This window comes from Nicotiana sylvestris, chromosome 12 (genome assembly GCF_000393655.2).
Source record: "Nicotiana sylvestris chromosome 12, ASM39365v2, whole genome shotgun sequence".
NCBI lineage: Eukaryota > Viridiplantae > Streptophyta > Magnoliopsida > Solanales > Solanaceae > Nicotiana > Nicotiana sylvestris.
Genome location: NC_091068.1, coordinates 88393065 through 88413618, shown reverse-complemented (window position 1 = coordinate 88413618; position 20554 = coordinate 88393065). Strand labels below are relative to the sequence as shown.

Genomic DNA, 20554 nt, shown 5'->3' with positions numbered 1-20554 from the left:
TGTCAGCAGGTGAAGTATGAGCATCAGTGGCCAGGTGGATTGCTTTAGAAGCTAGAGATTCCGGAGTGGAAATGGTAGCGGATCACTATGGATTTTGTTGTTGGGCTCCCACAGACTTAGAGGAAGTTCGATGCAGTTTGGGTGATTGTGGATAGGTTGACCAAGTTGGCTCATTTCATTCCAATGGTGACTACTTATTATTCTGAGCAGCTGGCTCTAGTTTATATCTGCAAGATTGTTAGGCTTCATGGCATGTCGATATCTATCATCTCTAATCGGGGTACACAGTTTACATCGTGGTTTTGGAGAGTCGTCAACATGAGTTAGGTACTCGGGTTGAGTTGAGTACAACATTTCACCCTCAGACGAGCGGACATTCTGAGTGCACTATTTAGATATTGGAGGATATGATCTGTGCATGTGTGATGGAGTTTGGAGGTTCTTGGGATCAGTTCTTTCCACTTGCAGAGTTTGCCTACAACAATAGCTACTAGTCGAGCATTCAGATGGCCCCATATAAGGCTTTGTACGGTACACGACGTCGGTCTCCAGTGGGTTGGTTCGAGCCTGGAGAGGCTAGGTTATTGGGTACTAATTTGGCTCAGGATGCTTTGGAAAAGGTTAAATTTATTCAGGATCAACTTTGTACAGCCCAATCCAGACAGAAGAGTTATACAGATCAGAAGGTTCATGATGTTGCATTCATGGTTAGGAAGCGGGTCTTTTTCTAGGTTTTGCCCATGAAGGGTGTTATGAGGTTTTGAAAGAAGGGAAAGCTAAGCCCAAGGTTATTGGCCTATTCGAGCTGTTGTGGTGAATTGGGGAGGTTTCTTGTAAGCTTGCCTTGCCTCCTAGTCTATTAAGAGTTCATCAAGTATTCCATGTTTCTATGCTTCGGGCGTATCATGGTGATCCGTCTCATGTGTTAGATTTCATCTCAGTCTAGTTGGACAAGGATTTGTCTTATGTTGAGGAGCCGGTGGTCATTTTGGGCAGGTAGGTTCGAAAATTGAGGTTGAAGAACATTGCTTCAGTGAAGGTAAAGTGAAGGGGCCAGCTAGTTGAAGAAGCAACTTGGGAGACTGAGCATGATATGCGTAGATGTTATCCTCATCTTTTCACTACTTCAGGTATGTCTCTATACTCGTTCGAGGATGAACATTTGTTTTACGAGGGGGAGGATGTAACGACCAGGCCAGTCATTTTCAAAGTATTAGCTCGATCCCCTATCTATTGCTCTTTTTTTTCAATTTGTGGTTTCTTGACTTGCTGGGGTGCTTGCTGTCGGGTTCGGGAGAGTTTCAGAGTGGAATGGGATACATAGTCCCTATGGAAGTTTAAGTCGTAGAAGTTGGCCATAGTTTGACTTGTGTGAAGACGACTCTGGAATGGAGTTTCATCAGTTCCAATAGCTACGTATGGTGATTTTGGTTTTAGGAGCGCGTTCGGATGTTGGTTTGGAGGCTCGTAGGTCATTTCGGCGTTAATTGGCGAAAGTTTGAAAGTTGGAAGATTTTTGGAATGTTTGACCAGGAGTGGACTTTTTTATATCAGGGTCAGATTCTGATTCCGTAAGTTGGAGTAGGCCTATAATGTCAAATGTATCTTGTGTGCAAAATTTGAGGTCAATCGGACGTGATTTGATAGGTTTTGGCATCGGAGGTAAAAGTTAGAAGTTCAAAGTTCATTAGCCTGTAATTAGTAAGAAATTCATAGTTTTAGCACTGTTTGATGTGATTCGAAGGCTCGACTAAATTCGTATGATGTTTTAGGACTTGTTGGTATTTTCGGTTAAGGTCCCGGGGGCCTCGAGTGTGATTCGGATATTTATCGGATCATTGTTGGACTTAGAGGGTGTTGATGATGGGCTGATTCTGGTATCATCGCACCTGCAGTGGGAATGGCCGTAGGTTCGGACTCGCATAAGCAAGATTTGAGTCGCATATGCGAAGCTGGCCTTGCCCAGCAGTGGTCGCAGAAGCAGGAAATTATTCACAGAAGCGCCTTCGCTTCTTCAATAGGGCGCAAAAGCGCCAATGGTTGCAGGTGCGATCCTTTTCCCGCATAAGTGGTCTCGCAGATGTGGACCCTTGTCCACAGAAGCGGAAGCCCTGGACTTAAGTGTTTTCCACACCTGTGATGGTTTTTCTGCTGGTGCGGCATCGCAGAAGCGATTCTTGGGTCGCAGGTGCGGTTTGATTGGGAAAAAAAAGGGAAAAGTCAAGGGTTTGATTTCATTTTTATTTTGGGACTTTGAGAGCTCGAATTGAGGCGAGATTTTGAGGGATTTTCAGAGAAGTTATTTGGGTAAGGATTCTTGACTCATTTTTTATTATATGCCACTAAGTTATCTCTGATTTCTTCATCCAATTAAGGATTTGAGTTGAAAAGTTTTGAGAAAAAGTGTAAAAGTTCTTAGACCAAATTTTTGGGTTTTGAAAGGCTAAATGAGGACGTATTTGGATAAATCTTGAATGGTTGGACTCGATATCGAATGGGCGTTCAGATTTTATAACATTTGTCAGGTTCCAAAATGCGGGTTGACTTTTGGGGCGATTTTCAGGTTCTTTTTTAAAGTCATAATTTGTTCATTTAGATTGGTTTTCTATAGTTATATTTATAGTATGTAATTGTTTTGGCTAGATTTGAGCCGTCCGGAGTCGAAAAATAGAGGGCAAGCCCTTATTATCGATTAATTGAGCGAGGTTTGAGGTAAGTGACACTTCTAACCTTGTGTGGGGGAATTCCCCCTTAGGATATGGTACTGCTATGGTAATTTTCTATTTGTGAAGGTCGTGTACATATGGTGACGAGTGCGTACACAGGCTAAGTGTTGGAATTCCGATTTTTGCTAAGTAGTTTCCTTTATGCCATAACTGAGTTACTTTAGCATGTGTAGTCATCATGTTTAGCCTAATTTCACATGCCTACTTGTCATATCTCTTATTTGCAACTTGTACTACATGCTTAGTTGAATTACCTGCTTTTTCTTGATTCCATATTCATTATTTAACTATGTGATTCTTTACTTGGAATTGCTATCCTTGAAATATCATTGCTTTAGTTGTTATGTTTTGTTTCCATGATTTTTTGTTGAGATGGTTGTCTAGTTGTTGCACGAGGTTATTGTGGCACGAGGTCTTTTCCATGCGGATTGTTATTGTAGCATGAGGTTTCTACCGTGTGGATTGTTATTGTGGCATGAGGTCTCAGTCGTGCGGATTGTTATTATAGCACGAGGTTTCTGCCGTGCGGATTGTCATTGCGGCACGAGTCTCTGCTGTGCGGATTGTTATTGTAGCACGAGGTTTCTGCTATGCGGATTGTTATTGTGGCCCGAGGTCTCTGCCGTGCGGATTGTTATTGTAGCACAAGGTTTTTTGTCGTGAGGATTGTTATCGAGGCACGAGGTTTCTACCATGCGGTTGTTATTATGAGGAAAGATTGTGAGATATTTACTTTTGGGACTATGAGGCGGTACCTTGGGAGTGCCCCTGTTGATTTTGCCTCTACTTGCTATTTGTTGTTGTTATTTCCTTAATTTGTAAGATTCCTGCTTCTTTTCGCATTGTAGTTATTCTTCTTTGATTTCGTACTATTACATTCCGTGAATTTTTATTATTTCACTTCCATGTCGCCTTATTACATCTTCTGTCTGGTCTCTTATTCCAGTAGTGCCATGACCTGACCTCGTCACTACTCTACCGAGGTTAGGCTTGGCACTTATTGGGTACTATTATGGTTTACTCATGCTACACTTTTGTACATCTTTTTGTGCAGATCCAGGTACCTCTTACCAGTTTAGGCACCAGTGAGGCAAGCTCAATTTGGAGACTTCAAGGCATACATGTCGTCGTCCGCAGGCCTCGGAATCCCTTTCTTTCCTATTCTTTTCTTATTTCTTTATATCTTATAGACAGTGATGTATAGGAGCATTCTACACTATATCTAGAGCTTGTGACTTATATTTCATTGGTTTTTGGGATTTGTACATGTTGAGCGGCAGTTGTCATTTATATAGTTGTTGATGTTTGATATTTAAGTTCTTATTTCAGTTATTTCCGCATTGTTAGGCTTACCTAGTCTTAGAGACTAGGTGCCGTCACGAAATCTTACATAGGGAGATTTGGGTCGTGATAGTTAAGTTGAAAAATGATATTTGGAATTTGAAACGAACAACTCATTAGTTGAGGGTCTGTGAGATTTCCAAAAGTTAAGGACATTTTAGAAAATTATGCCCTTAATATTAGATTCATACATCAATCTTTCAGGATGTTTCAAAAAATTATATCTTGAGAAGTTTACTTGTTTCGCTTTCATATCCTTCGAGAGTAAATGTAGATTTTGTAATGCTTTACATTACCATAATGCTGAGACAAATTGTGTAATTACATGAAGGAAAGAGACAAAATCAAAATCTTCAAATCAAGCAATATACTTATATAAGGACATTTCAAATGATTATGTCTGGAATATTAATTGTGTACTTTCAAAATTCAGGACATTTTTCATATAACCATCTACTAAAGCTTACTTGCTGAAATAAAAAAATCTAAACGAATCCAATTTATAGCAAAAACATAACAGACTTGTAAAAGATAAGTGGATATATCTATAATTCTCTATGCTTCATTGAAAATGGGTGGACTGCCGGAGAATATATACAAGATATTCTATTATGACCAATTCTCCTGCAACGACCACATTTGAATGTTATTTTTGATGATTCAGTAGATGGAATATGCCATTTCTTCTGCCTTCTACCTGGTGGAACCTTGAAATCTGGAGGTTTAATAATTTGTGTCTTAACAGTCTCTGGTACAATCAAATAATCCGCATGTCCTACATGATATATTTGTCTTTCATATGTTTTCAGCCAAGATTCCTTTATGTACCACTCCGAGCAGAAATTGAACTTCTTGATGTTTCTCTTTTCGATAGCTGCAGTTGCATGTATACATGGTAATTCATCAACTTGAAATTGAAAACAATCACATTTTATTTTGTTTAAGTCCACCAAGAATGTATTTCCATCTTCCTCGACTCTAGAACGCCATGAATCAATAGGGAAGACCTTCAAAGTTATTTGAAAAATTATAAGTTAGTATATTATGTTAAATTATTATTAAAATAATAAACTAAAGTAAACACAGAATACTTACATTCAAAGTAAAGCTAAATCTAACTTTTTCCTCAATTCTTCTTCTACCCAACATGAAACATCATAAAAGGTTCCTTCCGCTGCATTTCTTCTTTCATAAAACCAATGTTGTAGCTTCTCTTGGATGAAATCCATCATTCTCAATATGACAAGATCCTTTGCTTATATGTCACGACCTAAAATTCCTCTTTAGGAGTCGTGATGGTACCTAGTCTCTATGACTAGGTAAGCCTAACACTTATAGAATTAATAACATATTTTAACCAATGAACTATTAAATATGAATCAGAAATTTCTATATAAAGCTAACAATCCCAAGTACAAAATACAATATCCCAATATCGGTAGTACAAGTCATAAGCTCTATTGAGTTTACTAGAAAATCTCTAAGTACAATTATTCCGGAATGGAAATAAATAGTACAAAGTAAAATTTGAGAAGGTGTTAGCCTACGAACGAGACGACAAGTATGCCTTGAAGTCTCCAAAGCAATGCTCGATCAGCTATCTAATGACCAGCCCACTCTGAAGTACCTGGATCTACACACAAATATGTAGAAAGCGTAGCATGAGTACACCACAGTGGTATCCAATAAGTATCAAGACTAACCTCGATGGAGTAGTGACGAGGAATAGTCAAGACACCTACGAGACATATTAACCTGTACAAGTATGAATATAAAACTAACAGGGAATAGTATAAGGGTAAACATGGTAAGAATAATGTTGCAATACTTGCAATGAGAACTAGGACAACCATTAATCAATAAGGCGCAATAGGTAATAACGCCGTAAAGTAAGCAAAATACATTTAAAGTCCGGTGAAACCAAGTAAGGGAAAAATAAGTGACAACAAATAAAACAACCGCTTTCACACAAGGTTTATACAAGAATTTCTCTGAGGCACCACACCTCATAATCACAAGTCACGGGATCAAAATCACGAACCCTTATCACTTGGCATCTTGTGCCCACATAACAAATCATAACCACACGGACAACTCATGTGTTGCACGGACAACTCACGTGCCAAATACCATTAATACCTCATATTTGTACGGACAACTCATGTGCTAAGAGAGTAACAATATCTTATATTTGCATGGACAACTTACGTGCTAATAGTAATAATATCTCATATCCAAACGTACAACTCATGTGTTAATGGTACAACTCACGCATAGATGGCAGGTATACAAGAATATATGTAAATGATCAATAAACATCAAGGTTCATCTTCTTGAACTGGTATGAGTGACTAACTACGGTATATGCTTCTGCAAGTGTTCTATCACAACTCGAGTCAACAAGTAAGATTAGAGACAACAAATGGCATATAGGAAACAACACAACAAAACATAAAATGCATGACTCATATAAGGTAGGCACACCATTATACAAATATTACCAACAACAATGTCCCCAAGCCATCATAAGTAAGCACAAATCATCCCCGATATAGCCCGCCTTGTTTTACCGTGCACGCAACAATAAAGTAAATGCCTTCCTTGTCTCGCCACACATGCATAATATATTCCCGCCTTGTCTCACCGCATGTGTAAATATCAATAACAACAATAGCACGGATTACTTATGTGCGAACACCCTGACAATCCTCTTAACAGTATCACGTGTGCCAAAAACTTAACAACACAATATAACAACTCGCACCATATGTGCTCATATGCCCCAACATTTCCTTAAAATAATTCCAATACCACAACCACACATAGCCCTCAGCTCAACAACACTGAGTACAACAACAACAATAATAACACGAGAGTATGGCAAGTAAATTCAACACAAGAATTGCAAAACACAAAAAAACGGAAGAATGAGCTCACAATGAAAGACATGACAAGTAATAATAGTTTCAAATAAGAATAACTCAATAATGAGATAGATAATGTGTAACAACGATATCAAATAAGAATAACTCAACAATATGAGAGATAACATGTAACAATGATTGAGATTATCATGTAACAATGATTCCAAATAAGAATAACCAACAATAAGAGAGGTAACATGTAATAATGACTCCAAATTAGTACAACTCAATGATAAGAGAGATAACATGTAACAATGGCTTCAAATAAGGATAAAGCAACAATGGAAGAAATAATAGTAATTTCAATTAAGGCTAATCAACTACGGAAGAGATAACATAGCAACAAAAGAGGTAACAACTTCAATTTAGACATATAAGAGCATATTGGAAATAAATGGTAGAACATGAACCAATCAACTTTAAATACAACACGCAAGGACAAATTTAGCAATGGGGGCTTAAACATGATAAGACAACTTCATTTTGACGTACATAATAATCTAAAAGCCTAAGCCGGTCAAATTTCCACATATAAGTAATGGCCGAACACTAAAAAATAGGTGGAAAACCAGCTTAAGCTGGTTGTACTTTTAAGTTCGTTCAATTCACACAGGCAGGGTGATTGAGGTGCGTGCTTCGCAAGTTTTTTACTTTCTTCACACAACAAAACAAAGGCATGATAGTACTGTACTCAACTGCTCGTGCCGTATGGCTCTTCTACATTATATAATCTATAATATGTTCATTCATACCAATATACCTGCTAAAAAAAACCAATAAATTTTCAACCCCTCTCACAGTCATCAAACCTGCAACACCAAATTCCTCTCCGCCCTCTGCTCGGCAACGCAATTCCCATGCTCACAGCCAGTTAGAGCAAAAAAATCCACCCCCGTCTTTCTCTTAAAACTCACCTCAGTCTCGTAAATGTCCTTCCCAAATCCTAGCGTAAGGTGTATGATCCGCCGAATCCATTGCTGACTTCACCACGATCGATTAGGTGAAAGGGTTCTGCAAAGTTTGTTTTTTCATACAGGCAGCGTGGTTATAGTACTCATATTGTGCCAGCCATGCAATTCGTACTGCATTGGCAGAATTGCTATACACTCTATAAAAAGAGGCTCGATAAGCCTTCGTGCTCTACAAAAAAAAACAAAAAACAGAAATTTTCTACCAGTGTATATCGAGAAGCCATGGCCCTCCCTGCTCAAATTCTCGACATTCCCCAGCGACTTGCTGAAATTAACGTTGAAATACAAAATGTAGAAAATTCTCTTCGAAAGACTCGAATAATGTTAAATGGTTTCTTGAGGCATCTTCGCTCCGTGAACCCGGCTGCTATTGAAGCCCGAATGGAAGCAAGCCGTCAAAGAATTAGGGAACTAGAAGAAAGACTCCAGGGACTACGCCAGGAGCAGCAGGCACTGATCGTGGAGGCAATCTTCCTTGGTGCCCGAGAAAACTAAAAGAGTCTATCGACTCTTTTTAGTTTTAGAAGGTTTCAATAAGTGTCTTGAGACATTTGTTTTCATGTCTGGTGTTCTTTTTTTTTAGTGTAGATCTACTCCGGTGCCTACTGGAGATAGACTCCTATCTATGCTAACTATCTTTGTTTGGTTTTCTTTGTTATGTTTGCATGTATAGTATGGTAAAACCAAAAGTGTAAAATGTTTACCACTTAATGCTATGCTAATAGAATAATTAAAAAAGACTTATTCCCTAAATGACTACTCTAACTTTGTCCAAAAAAACTGGAATACGAATGAGATCCACAATGCCATCATTGTATGGCCGATAGTAGTACAGTAAATGACGCCTTCCTCTTCAGCGCCACGCATAATTGGCTCGCGTAAAGGCAGAAGAAAGAAAGCCCGAACGAAAGAAAGCTGACCAGGAGTGCCAAACCACTCTAGTATCTTCACCCTTGCACCCCCTATGCTATTATACTTGGACTAGGGGCCTCCTTCCCTTGTGCTTTTATACACATGGAAGTACCTTTTCTTATCAATTCGCCTTCATAAAAAAAAAATAGTAAAATTTGGTGACTACTATTTTAGTGTTCACCCTCTCATCCCAAACTTACCCTTTTTCCACGGAAGCCCTCCCCTCACTTTATTGTTCTTCATGAGTGGGAAGAAAGCAAAATCTTTCTTATCCAATACCAATCCGGGAATACTAGGCTAAGCATGTAGCCTAGCCGCTTCACTCGTCAAAAACAGGCTTAGTTGAATGGTACTAACTAAGAATGCTATTGGATGAGGAAATTTTTACTCCGGAAGACCTGGAAAGACGGAACTACTTTCGGCGGGTCCTTCTATTATCTCCTTCACGCTACCAAATCCGAACTAATGAGTGCCTGTAGCAGCATTGAGTGATCCCCTTCTCCGACACCGATACCCTAGGGATTACATATTGTGCCAACTCCCCTCTGCTGCCTCGCTCTACAACCGGATACTTTTCTTGGCACTGGTTGAATTACTTGGAACCCTAAGAAAGGATCGACTGTCTCTCGCTTTACTTTACCGGTAAAGCATTTCTTGCTAGATCGGATTGAGAGTGACTTCTTCCGCTGACTAAGGTGTTTCGTTTGTGCGTTTGCAACATCCGAAAGGAAAGCCGTCTCTCTTCCATTCGGAGCAAGCATCGTAATCGTACCGCTATAAAACAATCCATAGGAAGCGGAGCAACCTCTACGTATTGCCCATTCGCCATCCTTGGTGAGTCCGGTTTTCTGTGCTACGTTATTCTTAGATCCAGCGAAATCATTGGTATTGGTTTCAGAGTCCACTGGCTGTCTAGAAAGCCGATTGTCAACTTGAATGTTTACACAAGAATCTCCAATCCAAGCCTCTTTTGTCAATCCGGGGCAATACGAGTGGCATAAGCTATTTCTTATAAACAGGCTTTCGAGAATAAATTGGAGGACTACCGATTGATTGACCCCGGAAGTAAAGAATGACGGTTCGACGAGCTCTTATTCGCCCCTGGCGGACCTGTATACTCTTGTCCTGTTGGGTATAAAGGACACGGGGAGCTGCCTTGGGTATCTCCGAGGACTTGAGCTAAGGGATTGTTTACTGAACGTCCCATACTTTACCTATCATTCGGTGAAGTGCCCCCTTCCATTTCTTAGGTAAGAGGAATCTACCCGTAATGCGTGAACCAGTGCCCTTTTCTTTTGTACTAATCAACTATATGAAATATAGAAAAGAAGGTCTTCAATCTTCACACTTATGCGTGTTTGGAACATTTTGAGGTCAGCTTTGAGTGGTTGATTTTTTCCAACTTCCATATCAATTATGGAGAGAGAGAGATCGAAGGTCTTGTCGTGCGTCTTGGAGCGAATAATTGCTTAAAATAAAGGCCGTTAAGGTCACATTGACATAGAATAATACGGATTAGCTCGCCCAGTGAGAAAGGCCCTGACCCTGCCAACCAAGTATCAAAAAGAAAGAGAGAAAAATCGGATATGAATAAGGGATAGGCAAGTCCCATTCAATCGATTCCTAATTCAATAGGGGAATCAAACATTTAACTATTTACGATGTCTCCCGCGGGGACGGAAATCAAAATCGGGCAGGATTCGCTCAATCAAAGACAGTTCAATTCGATCTTAGCCGATCTAAGGTTTACCGTCTCTCCGGCCCCGTTTCGGTGCACTATTGGAGAGCTCACTGGGCCCGCCGCTTTCTCAATCGAAAATGGAAACTAGCCTACTGAACGATTCCATCTATCACTTACGTCATTTCTCAAGGTCAGAAATCTCTAATTTATAATTTAAGCATGAAGTCATCGTTCCGTCATCCAACATGCTTCTATCTAAGTGATTTCATACCTTACTACTCCCCTCCGTCACCCTTCTAAGCTCCTTTGCCCTATGCCTTTAGTCTGCTTTGAATGATCCTTTCACTCTTCGAAGGTGAGCGAAGTACTTCGAGGGATTATATGGAAGGAACCTCTGCTAAGAATGGAATGCATTGATTTGGGGCACTTCTTCTCCTTATTTAGCTTTCAAGTGGGAGAGGACTTCCATAGAGTCATTTATGTTAACCCCTGCTTTGTGGTACTATCTCAGTCTAAGGCTTTGGGAGCCTGCATTTGTGGGAGCTGAGGCCACATTCACTACCATCGCAGTCTGGGTCCAACTAGGAGGTCTTCCCATTGAATTCTATTACATACATGACCACATTGAATAGGCTAGGAAAGGAAAGGAATGGAATCTTCGCGTGGACAAAGAGAGAGAAGAGAGGGCTAGGTCAACCTTATGGATAGCGTAGCGTAAGGACGGGATAGGAAAGAGAAATGCTCAATGAAGCGCTCAAGAGAAGGGTGTAGGGCGTTGAGCAGGGCTAGTCAGCGCCCCGAAGTACACAAAATACCGGCTGGTACAAAGCAGGTCAGGAAGCTTGACATGACAGAAGTTCGAGTCGAACCAGACTAGCAGATAGTGGGGCGATTGGTAGTTCGGGCAGTGGAAGGGCTTGGAAGGCAGCTGTAAGGGATTGAAAGCGCGTAGTCCCTCGATTCAGGGATCGGTAGCGTCTTCCTCGGTCGGTAGGTGGGCATGAATGGAGCTTCCAGGAGTTAGTGCATTGGATTCCTGGGCAACTGCATCTAGTAGAGCTGACTGAAGACCAAAGCAATCTCCTTTCTAGTCTAGTCTAGGCTTCTAGCCTTGGAAATGAGTCCTTAAACTCCCCTAGCTGCATTAGCGGTCTTAGCACTTTCCCTCTTTTTTCGGACGAGTCAAGCAAGTCCAGGAAGAGTGAATCGTCGAATAGGGGGAAGTAATATCACGGCAAAAGCCTTTTGGGTCGGAAGAGCAAGCTTCTTCTTTTCGATCTGGTAGGAGGGGAAGGAGGACAGAGCTTTCGATTAAGCATTTGTGTGGGTCTAGCTCTGCTTTCTAAGGGCTTCTTTTCTTAGCTTCACCGGCTGGAAAGATAATTCATGTGCATCAACAAAGGTCTAACAGTTTCATTGTAGGCACATCTTTCTCTTAGTGAAAGCCGCGTTCACACAGCCCTATGCCCCCCCCTTGTGGTATTCATCCGGATTTCTCTGTCCCAAGCCGGTCTGTTCACAAATCTCGGATGTTACTTTTTTGCACGAATCCGACCTTTTCGGGGTTGAAGGCGTAAGCGCAGCTATTAAATAAAATCCGCATCTGCTATTGACTCGTCCCGCTTGAGGTTTGTCGAAGATAAGTATCAAGTCCTCTATGGCTGAACTAGACTAGATTTCGAGGATGAGTAGTGGATAAAAAGTCATCCCGAGGTATACTCACAAACTCTTTCACGAGCTGGACTCGAACCAGCATCTCTGGGAGCAAAAGACAGGCCCAGAGAACAACCTTTCATTTTGATCGTGACAAAAAAAAGAAAGAAGAGAGGGAACTTGGAGTTGGCGCCCACATAACGGATTGCTTGCTTACCAAGCCATCCTGGCTTTCACTCCTCCAGTTAGATTATTCTGCTTTGTCTCACCCAGGCGGCCTACCCGCTTTCCTTTCGTTCAGCTGCCCTCAACCGCGCCATAGGGACTTCTCAGTGCAAATCCAATTCATTATCATCCACCGAGTATTCTATTTATATAGGCTGAGTTTTGGCCATGTGTTCGTATATCGCGAGACAGTAGATTAAAAAATTAGAGTTCTCTCTGGTCCTTTACTAATACATTCCCGCCTTGTTGGTCAAGTTCACTTCGTTTCTCATCCAAAAAGTCACAAAAGGCTTCTTGGGGGGTGTAGGCGGCATTTTCGGCCAAGGCAGGATGTGAAGTAAGTATTTGTTGAAAAAGAGAATAGCATGAATGCTTTTTCTCACGGATCCGAAGATCCCTATTCTCGAACTCGATCAATTGGTTATATTCCTTTTGCGAGGAACAATTGTTGAGTGAATGTTTTACTTCTGCCCAATAGACCCCCTATCCTTATCCATCAAAAAAATGCTATTGGTATTTTCCATTGCCAATATCCTATTTATCATCGATGACTCCAAGGCTATATTGTGAGTCGGGGGCCAAGGCTCCGACAGGACCTGGAGCCCGAATAAATCTTCCGATGAGGAGTTTGAAGGGCCCGGAAGAGGAAGTCCTTGCCCTCCCCCCACACTCAAAACCAAAACAAAAGAGAAAAGATCAGCCAAAAGAACATCTAAGCGAGAAAGTAAGTAGATCCGGAGAAAATAGAAAAAGAAAGAGATGAAAAATATTAGGAATAAAAGAATCACACTCCTTTTTCTTTTTGTTGAACGAGAAACTAGAGTCAGACTTAGTAAAAGTAAGAAGAAAAGAAGGATCAATTCTGGGGTGGTGCTTCTATCTGATCCTAGAAAACGTACGAAACAACCTGCTACGGAACTACCGATAAGGGGCAAAAACACTTTACTTAGTCGAGGCATCATGTCTTTACTTTATGCTTTGCGCTGTTTGCCTTACTGTCCGACCACGGAGAAGGCTACCACATCAAGGTGACAGGATTCGAACCTATGGCCCTCTGTACCCAAAACAGATGCGCTGACCAGACTGCGCTACACCTCGTCTCACCACCCCGAAGCATATAGATCCACCCGATCGATGAACACTCAAACCGAACTCGCCCATCCTTTTGGGCACAGGGATGCGAGAACCAATCCGAGTAATCAACTGCTTTTTTTTGAATCTGCCTCAAGCAAGCCACCCCTACGAGTACACATCTTTCACGTAGTTCAAATAGTACAAACAAATCAATCCCTACGGGTAGTTCTCCCACACAACGTTAGGTAAGATACTTACCTCAAAAGCCCTCAATCAATACTCTAAAATAGCTTTTTCTTTACAATTCACCTCCACTGGGCTTAAATCTAACTAAAATTGACTTAATAACATCAAATAATGCAAGAGAAATCAATTCCAATAAATAAAGTTATGATCCTTACACAATTCCTCAAAAGTCAATAAAAGTCAATCCCGGGCCCGCCCGGTCAAAACCCGGGTCCAATGATAGATTTCGACTACCCATAACCCCACAAGTTCATATATGTGATTTGTTTTAAAATCCGTGTCCAAATCGACTCTCATAACTAAAATTCTTGTTTTCCAAAAACTTGACAAAGTTTCTAACAATTTCACTTTGATTCTCATAATTTTGATGTTAGAACTCACATATAATCATATAAAATAGTTGGAAATTGAACTAAATCGCTTACCCAATGATTGTGGATGAAAATCCCTCTTTAAAATTACCTCATACCAAGTCTAGGGTTCAACGATGTGAAAATGAAACTGTGACGACCCGGCCAGTCGTCTTAAGAATTAATGCCCCGATCCCCTATTAACTGCATTTCCTGTGTTTATTTCTGCTATTTTTATTTGTCGGGATGTTTGGTTTTGAGTTTCGGAGAGTTTTGGGATACTTAGTCCCTAAATGAGAGCTTAAGTGTTGGAAATTTAACTGTAGTCAAAACAGTGTGAAGACGGCCTCGGAATGGAATTCTGATGGTTCTGTTAGCTCCGTTGGGTGATTTTGGGCCTATGGGCGTGTTCGGATTGTGTTTTGGAGGTCCGTAGCTAATTTAGGCTTGAAATGCCGAAAGGTTGAATTTTGAAGTTTCCGGTTCGATAGTGAGATTTTGATCCAAGAGTTGGAGTGGAATTCCGGAAGTTGGAGTAGCTCTGTAGTGTTGAATGTGGCGTGTGTGCAAAATTTCAGGTCATTCGGACGAGGGTTGGTAGACTTTTTTATTGAAAACATATTTTTAGAGTTTTGGAGTTCTTAAGCTTGAATTCGTGGTTGATTCGCTGTTTCAATGTTGTTTTAGGTGTTTTAAGGATTGGTATAAGTTTGGACAGGGGTATTGGACTTGTTGGTGCCTTTGGTTGAGGTCCCGGGGGCCTCGGGATGATTTCGGATGGTTAATGGAAGGATTTTGAGTTTGGAGTTACAATTGAAGTTATGACTACTATCATAACCGCATATGCGGTTGAGAGGCCGCAGGTGTGACTCCCGCAGATGTGGAATGCGACCATAGAAGCGGCAGATGAGGAAGGGGCCAGGAACCGCAGAAGTGGCATATGTACCGCACCTGCGAGACCGCAGATGCGGATTCTGGGTCGCAGGTGCATCGGAGAGGTTTTAAGTGAGAATCGCAGAAGCAGTTCCCCAATCGCAAAAGCGGTATCGCAGATGCGATGGGTGGACCGCAGATGCGGGATTGCTGGATAGAACATCTAAATAGTTGCCTTCACGAATTTGAGCTATTCTTTCACCATTTTCATCCGGGAAGTGAGCTTTTGGGGAGATTTGTGAGAGGGAATTCAAGGGAACTTCGAGGAGGAAAGATTCTTGGAACCTAAACTCGTTATTAAGGTGATTTTTATCATTATAAACATGAAAATTTAAGGAAAATTAGTGGTAATTTGGGGGTTAGGGCTTGACCATTTGAGGTCCTATTTTGGTACTTTTGGTATGACTGAACTCGTAAGAGTGTGAGGATTCTGGAAATGTAAATTTTACTTGATTCCGAGATGTGGGCCCGAGGGGCGTTTTTGTCATTTCACCTAATTTCGCGTATTAGCTTGGAATTTCTTTGTAGAATCAGTTACTTGAAGTGTTATTTACATTATAAAATTTAATTGAATAGATTTGGGTCATTTGGAGTCGAGTACTCATGGCAAGAGCGTAGTTTCAGATTGATTTGAGCTGGTTCGAGGTAAGTGCCTTGCCTAACCTTGTGTGGGGTACCTTCCCCTTAGGATTTAGTATTACTGTTAATTAAAATGCCTTGTACGTGAGGTGACGAGTGCGTACTTGTGCTAATTGTTAAAAATTCGATTTTCATTAAGTAATTACTAGTACGTTTCTTTTCCTGTTTATATTACCTGCACTTAAAGCATGTTGTTAGCTTAGGAAAGCATGTCTAAGTGTTTAAATTGCCTTATTTGCTCAACTGCTTACCTGAATTCTATGCAGCATGCTAGGGTAGGATTACTTGTTTGCCTTAATATGAAATTGACATTTCCTGAATATTTTCCTGATGCTGTTGTGTAATTACATTTGGGGCTACGGATGTGGGATTCCGGTAGCTCCCCCTTGTCTGTTTATTTGGCACTACGGATGTGGGATTCCAGTAGCTCCCCCTTGTCTGTTTATTTGGGACTACGGGTGTGGGATTCCGGTAGATCCCCCTGCACAGTTATATGGAACTACGAGACTGCACCCGGTAGATTCCCCCAGTACTGAGTATTTACATTTGGGACTATGGAACGAGATTCCGATAGATCCCCGCGCACTATGAGTTGGACTACGGGATGCGATACTGGGAGATCGACTACAGGACGGTATCCTAGGAGATCCCCGATTGTTATTTTGGTGCTGAGCCATATTTCTTTCTGTGTTTACCTTGCCTCTGTAATAGTTGTTGTTGCCCTTTATATCTTGTGTTACTTTTACGGCTGTACTTATTTATATTGTTCTGTTCTACACTGTCGAATTTTATACTTTATTTAACCTCAATAGGGCCCTGACCTTCCTTGTCACTACCCGACCGAGGTTAGGCTTGGCACTTACTGAGTACCGTTGTGGTGTACTCATGCCCTTTCTGAACATGTTTTTCATATGCAGATCCAGGTACTTTGACTCAGTCCTATCACCCTTGAGACGAGGCGACTGCTCCAGAGTCTTCGAGGTATATCTGCCGCATCCGCAGACCGAGGAGTCCCTTTCCATTATATCTTGTAGTGATAGCCCTTCTATTTTCTTCTATTGATGTAGACATTCCGGAATTAGAGCATTTTTGTTATATTCGTAGCTTGTGATTCATGGGTTTCCGGGTTTTGGAAAAAATGTATTGGTTTTTAAGAGTTAATATTGTGTATGCCGAACGGCACTTTTACACATTGTTTTATTACTTTAATCCTATTTTAAATTGTTTTCTTCCGCAAATTTGGTTTATCTTCTGCATTTTAGGCTTACCTAGTCGTAGAGACTAGATGCCGTCACGATGGTTCACGGAGCGCGAACCGGGGTCGTGACAAGTTTGTATCAGAGCTCTAAGTTTATAGGAGCCATGAATCACAAGCCGGTTTATTAGAGTCTCACTGATTGGTACGGAGACGTCTACACTTATCTATGGGAGGCTATGTAACTATTAGGAAAACTTCCACTTCATTTGATTTCCTTGTCGTGCGAGATTTGATGTCACAATTCTAAACTTCTGCCTTCTATTCTCTCACAGATGGTGAGGACACGCGCTACCCAAGATGATCAGGCACCCGCGCCCCCTACTGCAGCTGTCAGAGGCCGGGGATGGGGTAGAGGCCGAGGACGCGCATGTGGTATAGCCAGAGCACCTGCGCGAGCTTCCACCAAGGTACCACCAGTAGTTCCAACCAGAGTCCGGGCACCTGATACGCCTATTACTACTACTACTCCAGCACTTCAGGAGACTCTGGCACAGTTCATGAGCATGTACACCACTTTGGCTCAGGCAGGGTTGCTTCCCCTTACTGCAGCTACGTCTCAGGTCGGGGGAGGGGCACAGACTCTTGCCGCTCGCACTCCTAAGCAGTGAGTGCATGTTGAGCAGGTCCCTGAGATTATTCCTGTATAGCCTACAGTCCGAGATCAGCCCAAGGACAGGGCAGCAGTTTCCGAGAATGAGCAGCTGAGGCTTGAGAGGTTCAAGAAGTACAAGCCTCCTATATTCAGTGGTCTAGCATCGGATGATGTTGTGGTATTTCTAGATGAGTTTTACCGCATTCTCCATACTATGGGTATATCAGGGTCGAGCGGGGTTTCCTTCACTACCTTCCAGCTTCGAGGAGCCGCCTATGAGTGGTGGCCCACCTATGAGTTAGACAGTCCGGATGAGGCTGCTTCACTGACTTGGACTCAGTTTTCAGATCTGTTCCTGAAAGAGTATGTTTCTCAGAGCCTCAAGGATGCATGGCGCGTAGAGTTTGAGCATTTGCGCCAGGGTGCTATGACTGTCTTAGAGTATGTTGTTTGTTACACTAGTTTGTCTAGACATACACCAGCCTTGGTTTCTACTATTCGCGAGAGGGTTCGTCGGTTTATTAAGGGCCTTATTCCCAACATCAGGTCTAGCATGGCTCGTGAGTTGGAGATGGATATTTCTTATCAGCAGGTGGTGGGAATTTCTAGGAGGATTGAGGTATGCATGCTAGGGAGAGAGAGGAGAGGGAGGCCAAGAGGTCTCGAGACTCGGGCCATTATTCTGGTGCCCGTGCCCCAGCTACAGGTCATCACGGTAGGGGTTATATGAGTTGCCCTGTTCATTCAGCTCTTCCACCAGCCAGTGGTATTCCAGCTCCTCCTAGGCCTTAGGAGCCTTATTATGCACCTCCAGTTTCTAGCGCGCCTCCCGCGTGGGGTGCTTTCAGAGGTCATTCCAGCAGACCTGGCCCGAGCCGGTCACATCCACCATGTCCTCCTAGAGCTTGTTTTGAGTGTGGTGACACACGCCATATGGTGACGGATTCCCCTAGACTTGGGAGGGGTGCACCTCCACAGACTTCTTAGGCACAACGTGCCCCGCAGAGTTCTCAAGCTATGATTACAGCTCCAGTTGCTACCCCACCTACTCATCCAGGTAGAGGTGGAGGTCGGGGAGGTAGAGGTTGCCCTAGAGGGGGAGGCTAGGACAGATACTATGCCCTTCCTGCCCGTACTAAGGTTGTTGCTTCCGATTCTGTCATCACAAGCATTATACTGGTTTGTCACAGAGATGCATCGGTTCTATTCGATCCAGGCTCCACTTACTCTTATGTGTCTTCTTATTTTTCTCTGTATTTGGGTGTACCTCGGGATTCTTTGAGTTCCCCTGTTTATGTTTCTACTCCTGTGGGAGATTCTCTTGTTATGGACCGCATTTATCGGTCGTGTTTGGTTTCTCTTAGTAGTTTTGAGACTAGAGCCGATTTATAGTTGCTCAGCATGGTAGATTTTGATATTATCTTGGGCATGGAAGGGTTGTCGTCCCATTATGCTATTCTTGATTGTCACGCCAAAACCGTGATGCTGACTATGCTAAGTGCACCGCATGTTGAGTGGAGGGGTACTTTAGATCACACTCCCAGTAGAGTTATTTATTTTCTTAAAGCTCAGTGTATGGTTGATAAGGGGTGTGACACGTATTTAGCTTATGTGAGAGATGTCAGTGTTGATACCCCTTCAGTTGATTTAGTCCCAGTAGTATGGGATTTTCCCAATGTGTTTCCAGCTGATCTTTCGGGCATACTGCCTGATAGAGATATTGATTTTGGCATTGATCTATTGCTGGGCACTCAGCCTATTTCTATTCCTCCGTATCATATGGCTCCTCCTGAGTTGATGGAGTTGAAGGATCAATTACAGGAATTGTTTGATAAGGGTTTTTATTCAGACCAATGTATCACCTTGGGGTGCTTCTGTCTTGTTTGTGAAGAAAAAGGATGGTTCTATGCGTATGTGTATTGATTATCGCTAGTTGAACAAGGTTACAGTGAAGAACCGTTATCCCTTGCCTCGTATTGATGATCTGTTTGACCAGCTTCAGGACGCATGAGTGTTTTCTAAGATTGACTTGCGCTCAGGTTACCATCAGTTGAAGATTCGGGAGCCAAATATCCTAGAGACTGCTTTCAGGACTCGGTATGGTCATTACGAGTTCCTTGTTATGTCATTTGGGCTGACCAATGCCCCAGCAGCCTTTATGCATTTGATGCACAGTGTGTTCCTGCCATATCTTGACTCATTCGTCATTGTCTTTATTGAGGATATTCTGGTGTATTCCCGGAGTCGGGAAGATCATGAGCAGCACCTGAGGACAGTGCTTTAGACCTTGAGAGAAAAGAAGTTATATTCTAAGTTCTCGAAATGTGAGTTTTGGTTGGACTCCGTGGCATTCTTAGGCCACGTGTTGTCAAGTGAAGGTATTCAGGTGGATCCGAAGAAAGTAGAGGCCATGCAGAGTTGGACCAGACTGTCCTCAACTACAGAGATCCGTAGTTTTCTTGGCGTGGCGGGTTATTACCGTCGTTTTGTTGAGGGGTTTTCATCGATTGTAGCCCCTATGACTAGACTGACCCAGAAAGGTGCTCTGTTCCAGTGGACGGAAGAGTGTGAGGCGAGCTTTCATAAGCTCAAGACAGCTTTGACTACAACCCCAGTTTTGATATTGCCTACAGGTTCGGGGTCTTACACCATTTATTATGATGCCTCGAGGATTGGTCTTGGAGCGATTTTGATGTAGGACGGTAGGGTGATTGCCTACGCGTCCAGATAGTTGAAGGTTCACAAGAAGAATTATACGGTCCACGACCTTGAGTTAGCTACCATTGTTCACGCCTTGAAGATCTGGCATCATTATTTGTATAGTGTTCCTTGTGAGATTTATACTGATCATCGGAGCTTGCAACACCTATTCAAGCAAACGAGTCTAAATTTGTGCTAGAGGAGATGGTTAGAGTTGCTGAAGGACTATGATATCACTATTTTGTATCACCCGGGAAAGGCCAATATGGTGGCCGATGCCTTGAGTCGCCGGGCAGAGAGTTTGGGAAGTTTGGCTTATTTACCAACAT

At 42.2% G+C, this 20554-nt stretch overlaps 1 non-coding gene across 1 annotated transcript; it reads right to left on the bottom strand.

Moving 5' to 3' along the window:
• Positions 1 to 13456: 13456 nt before the first annotated feature.
• Positions 13457 to 13531, bottom strand: TRNAP-UGG (transfer RNA proline (anticodon UGG)). The gene has a single exon. It is a non-coding gene; the product is annotated as a tRNA-Pro (tRNA).
• Positions 13532 to 20554: the final 7023 nt, after the last annotated feature.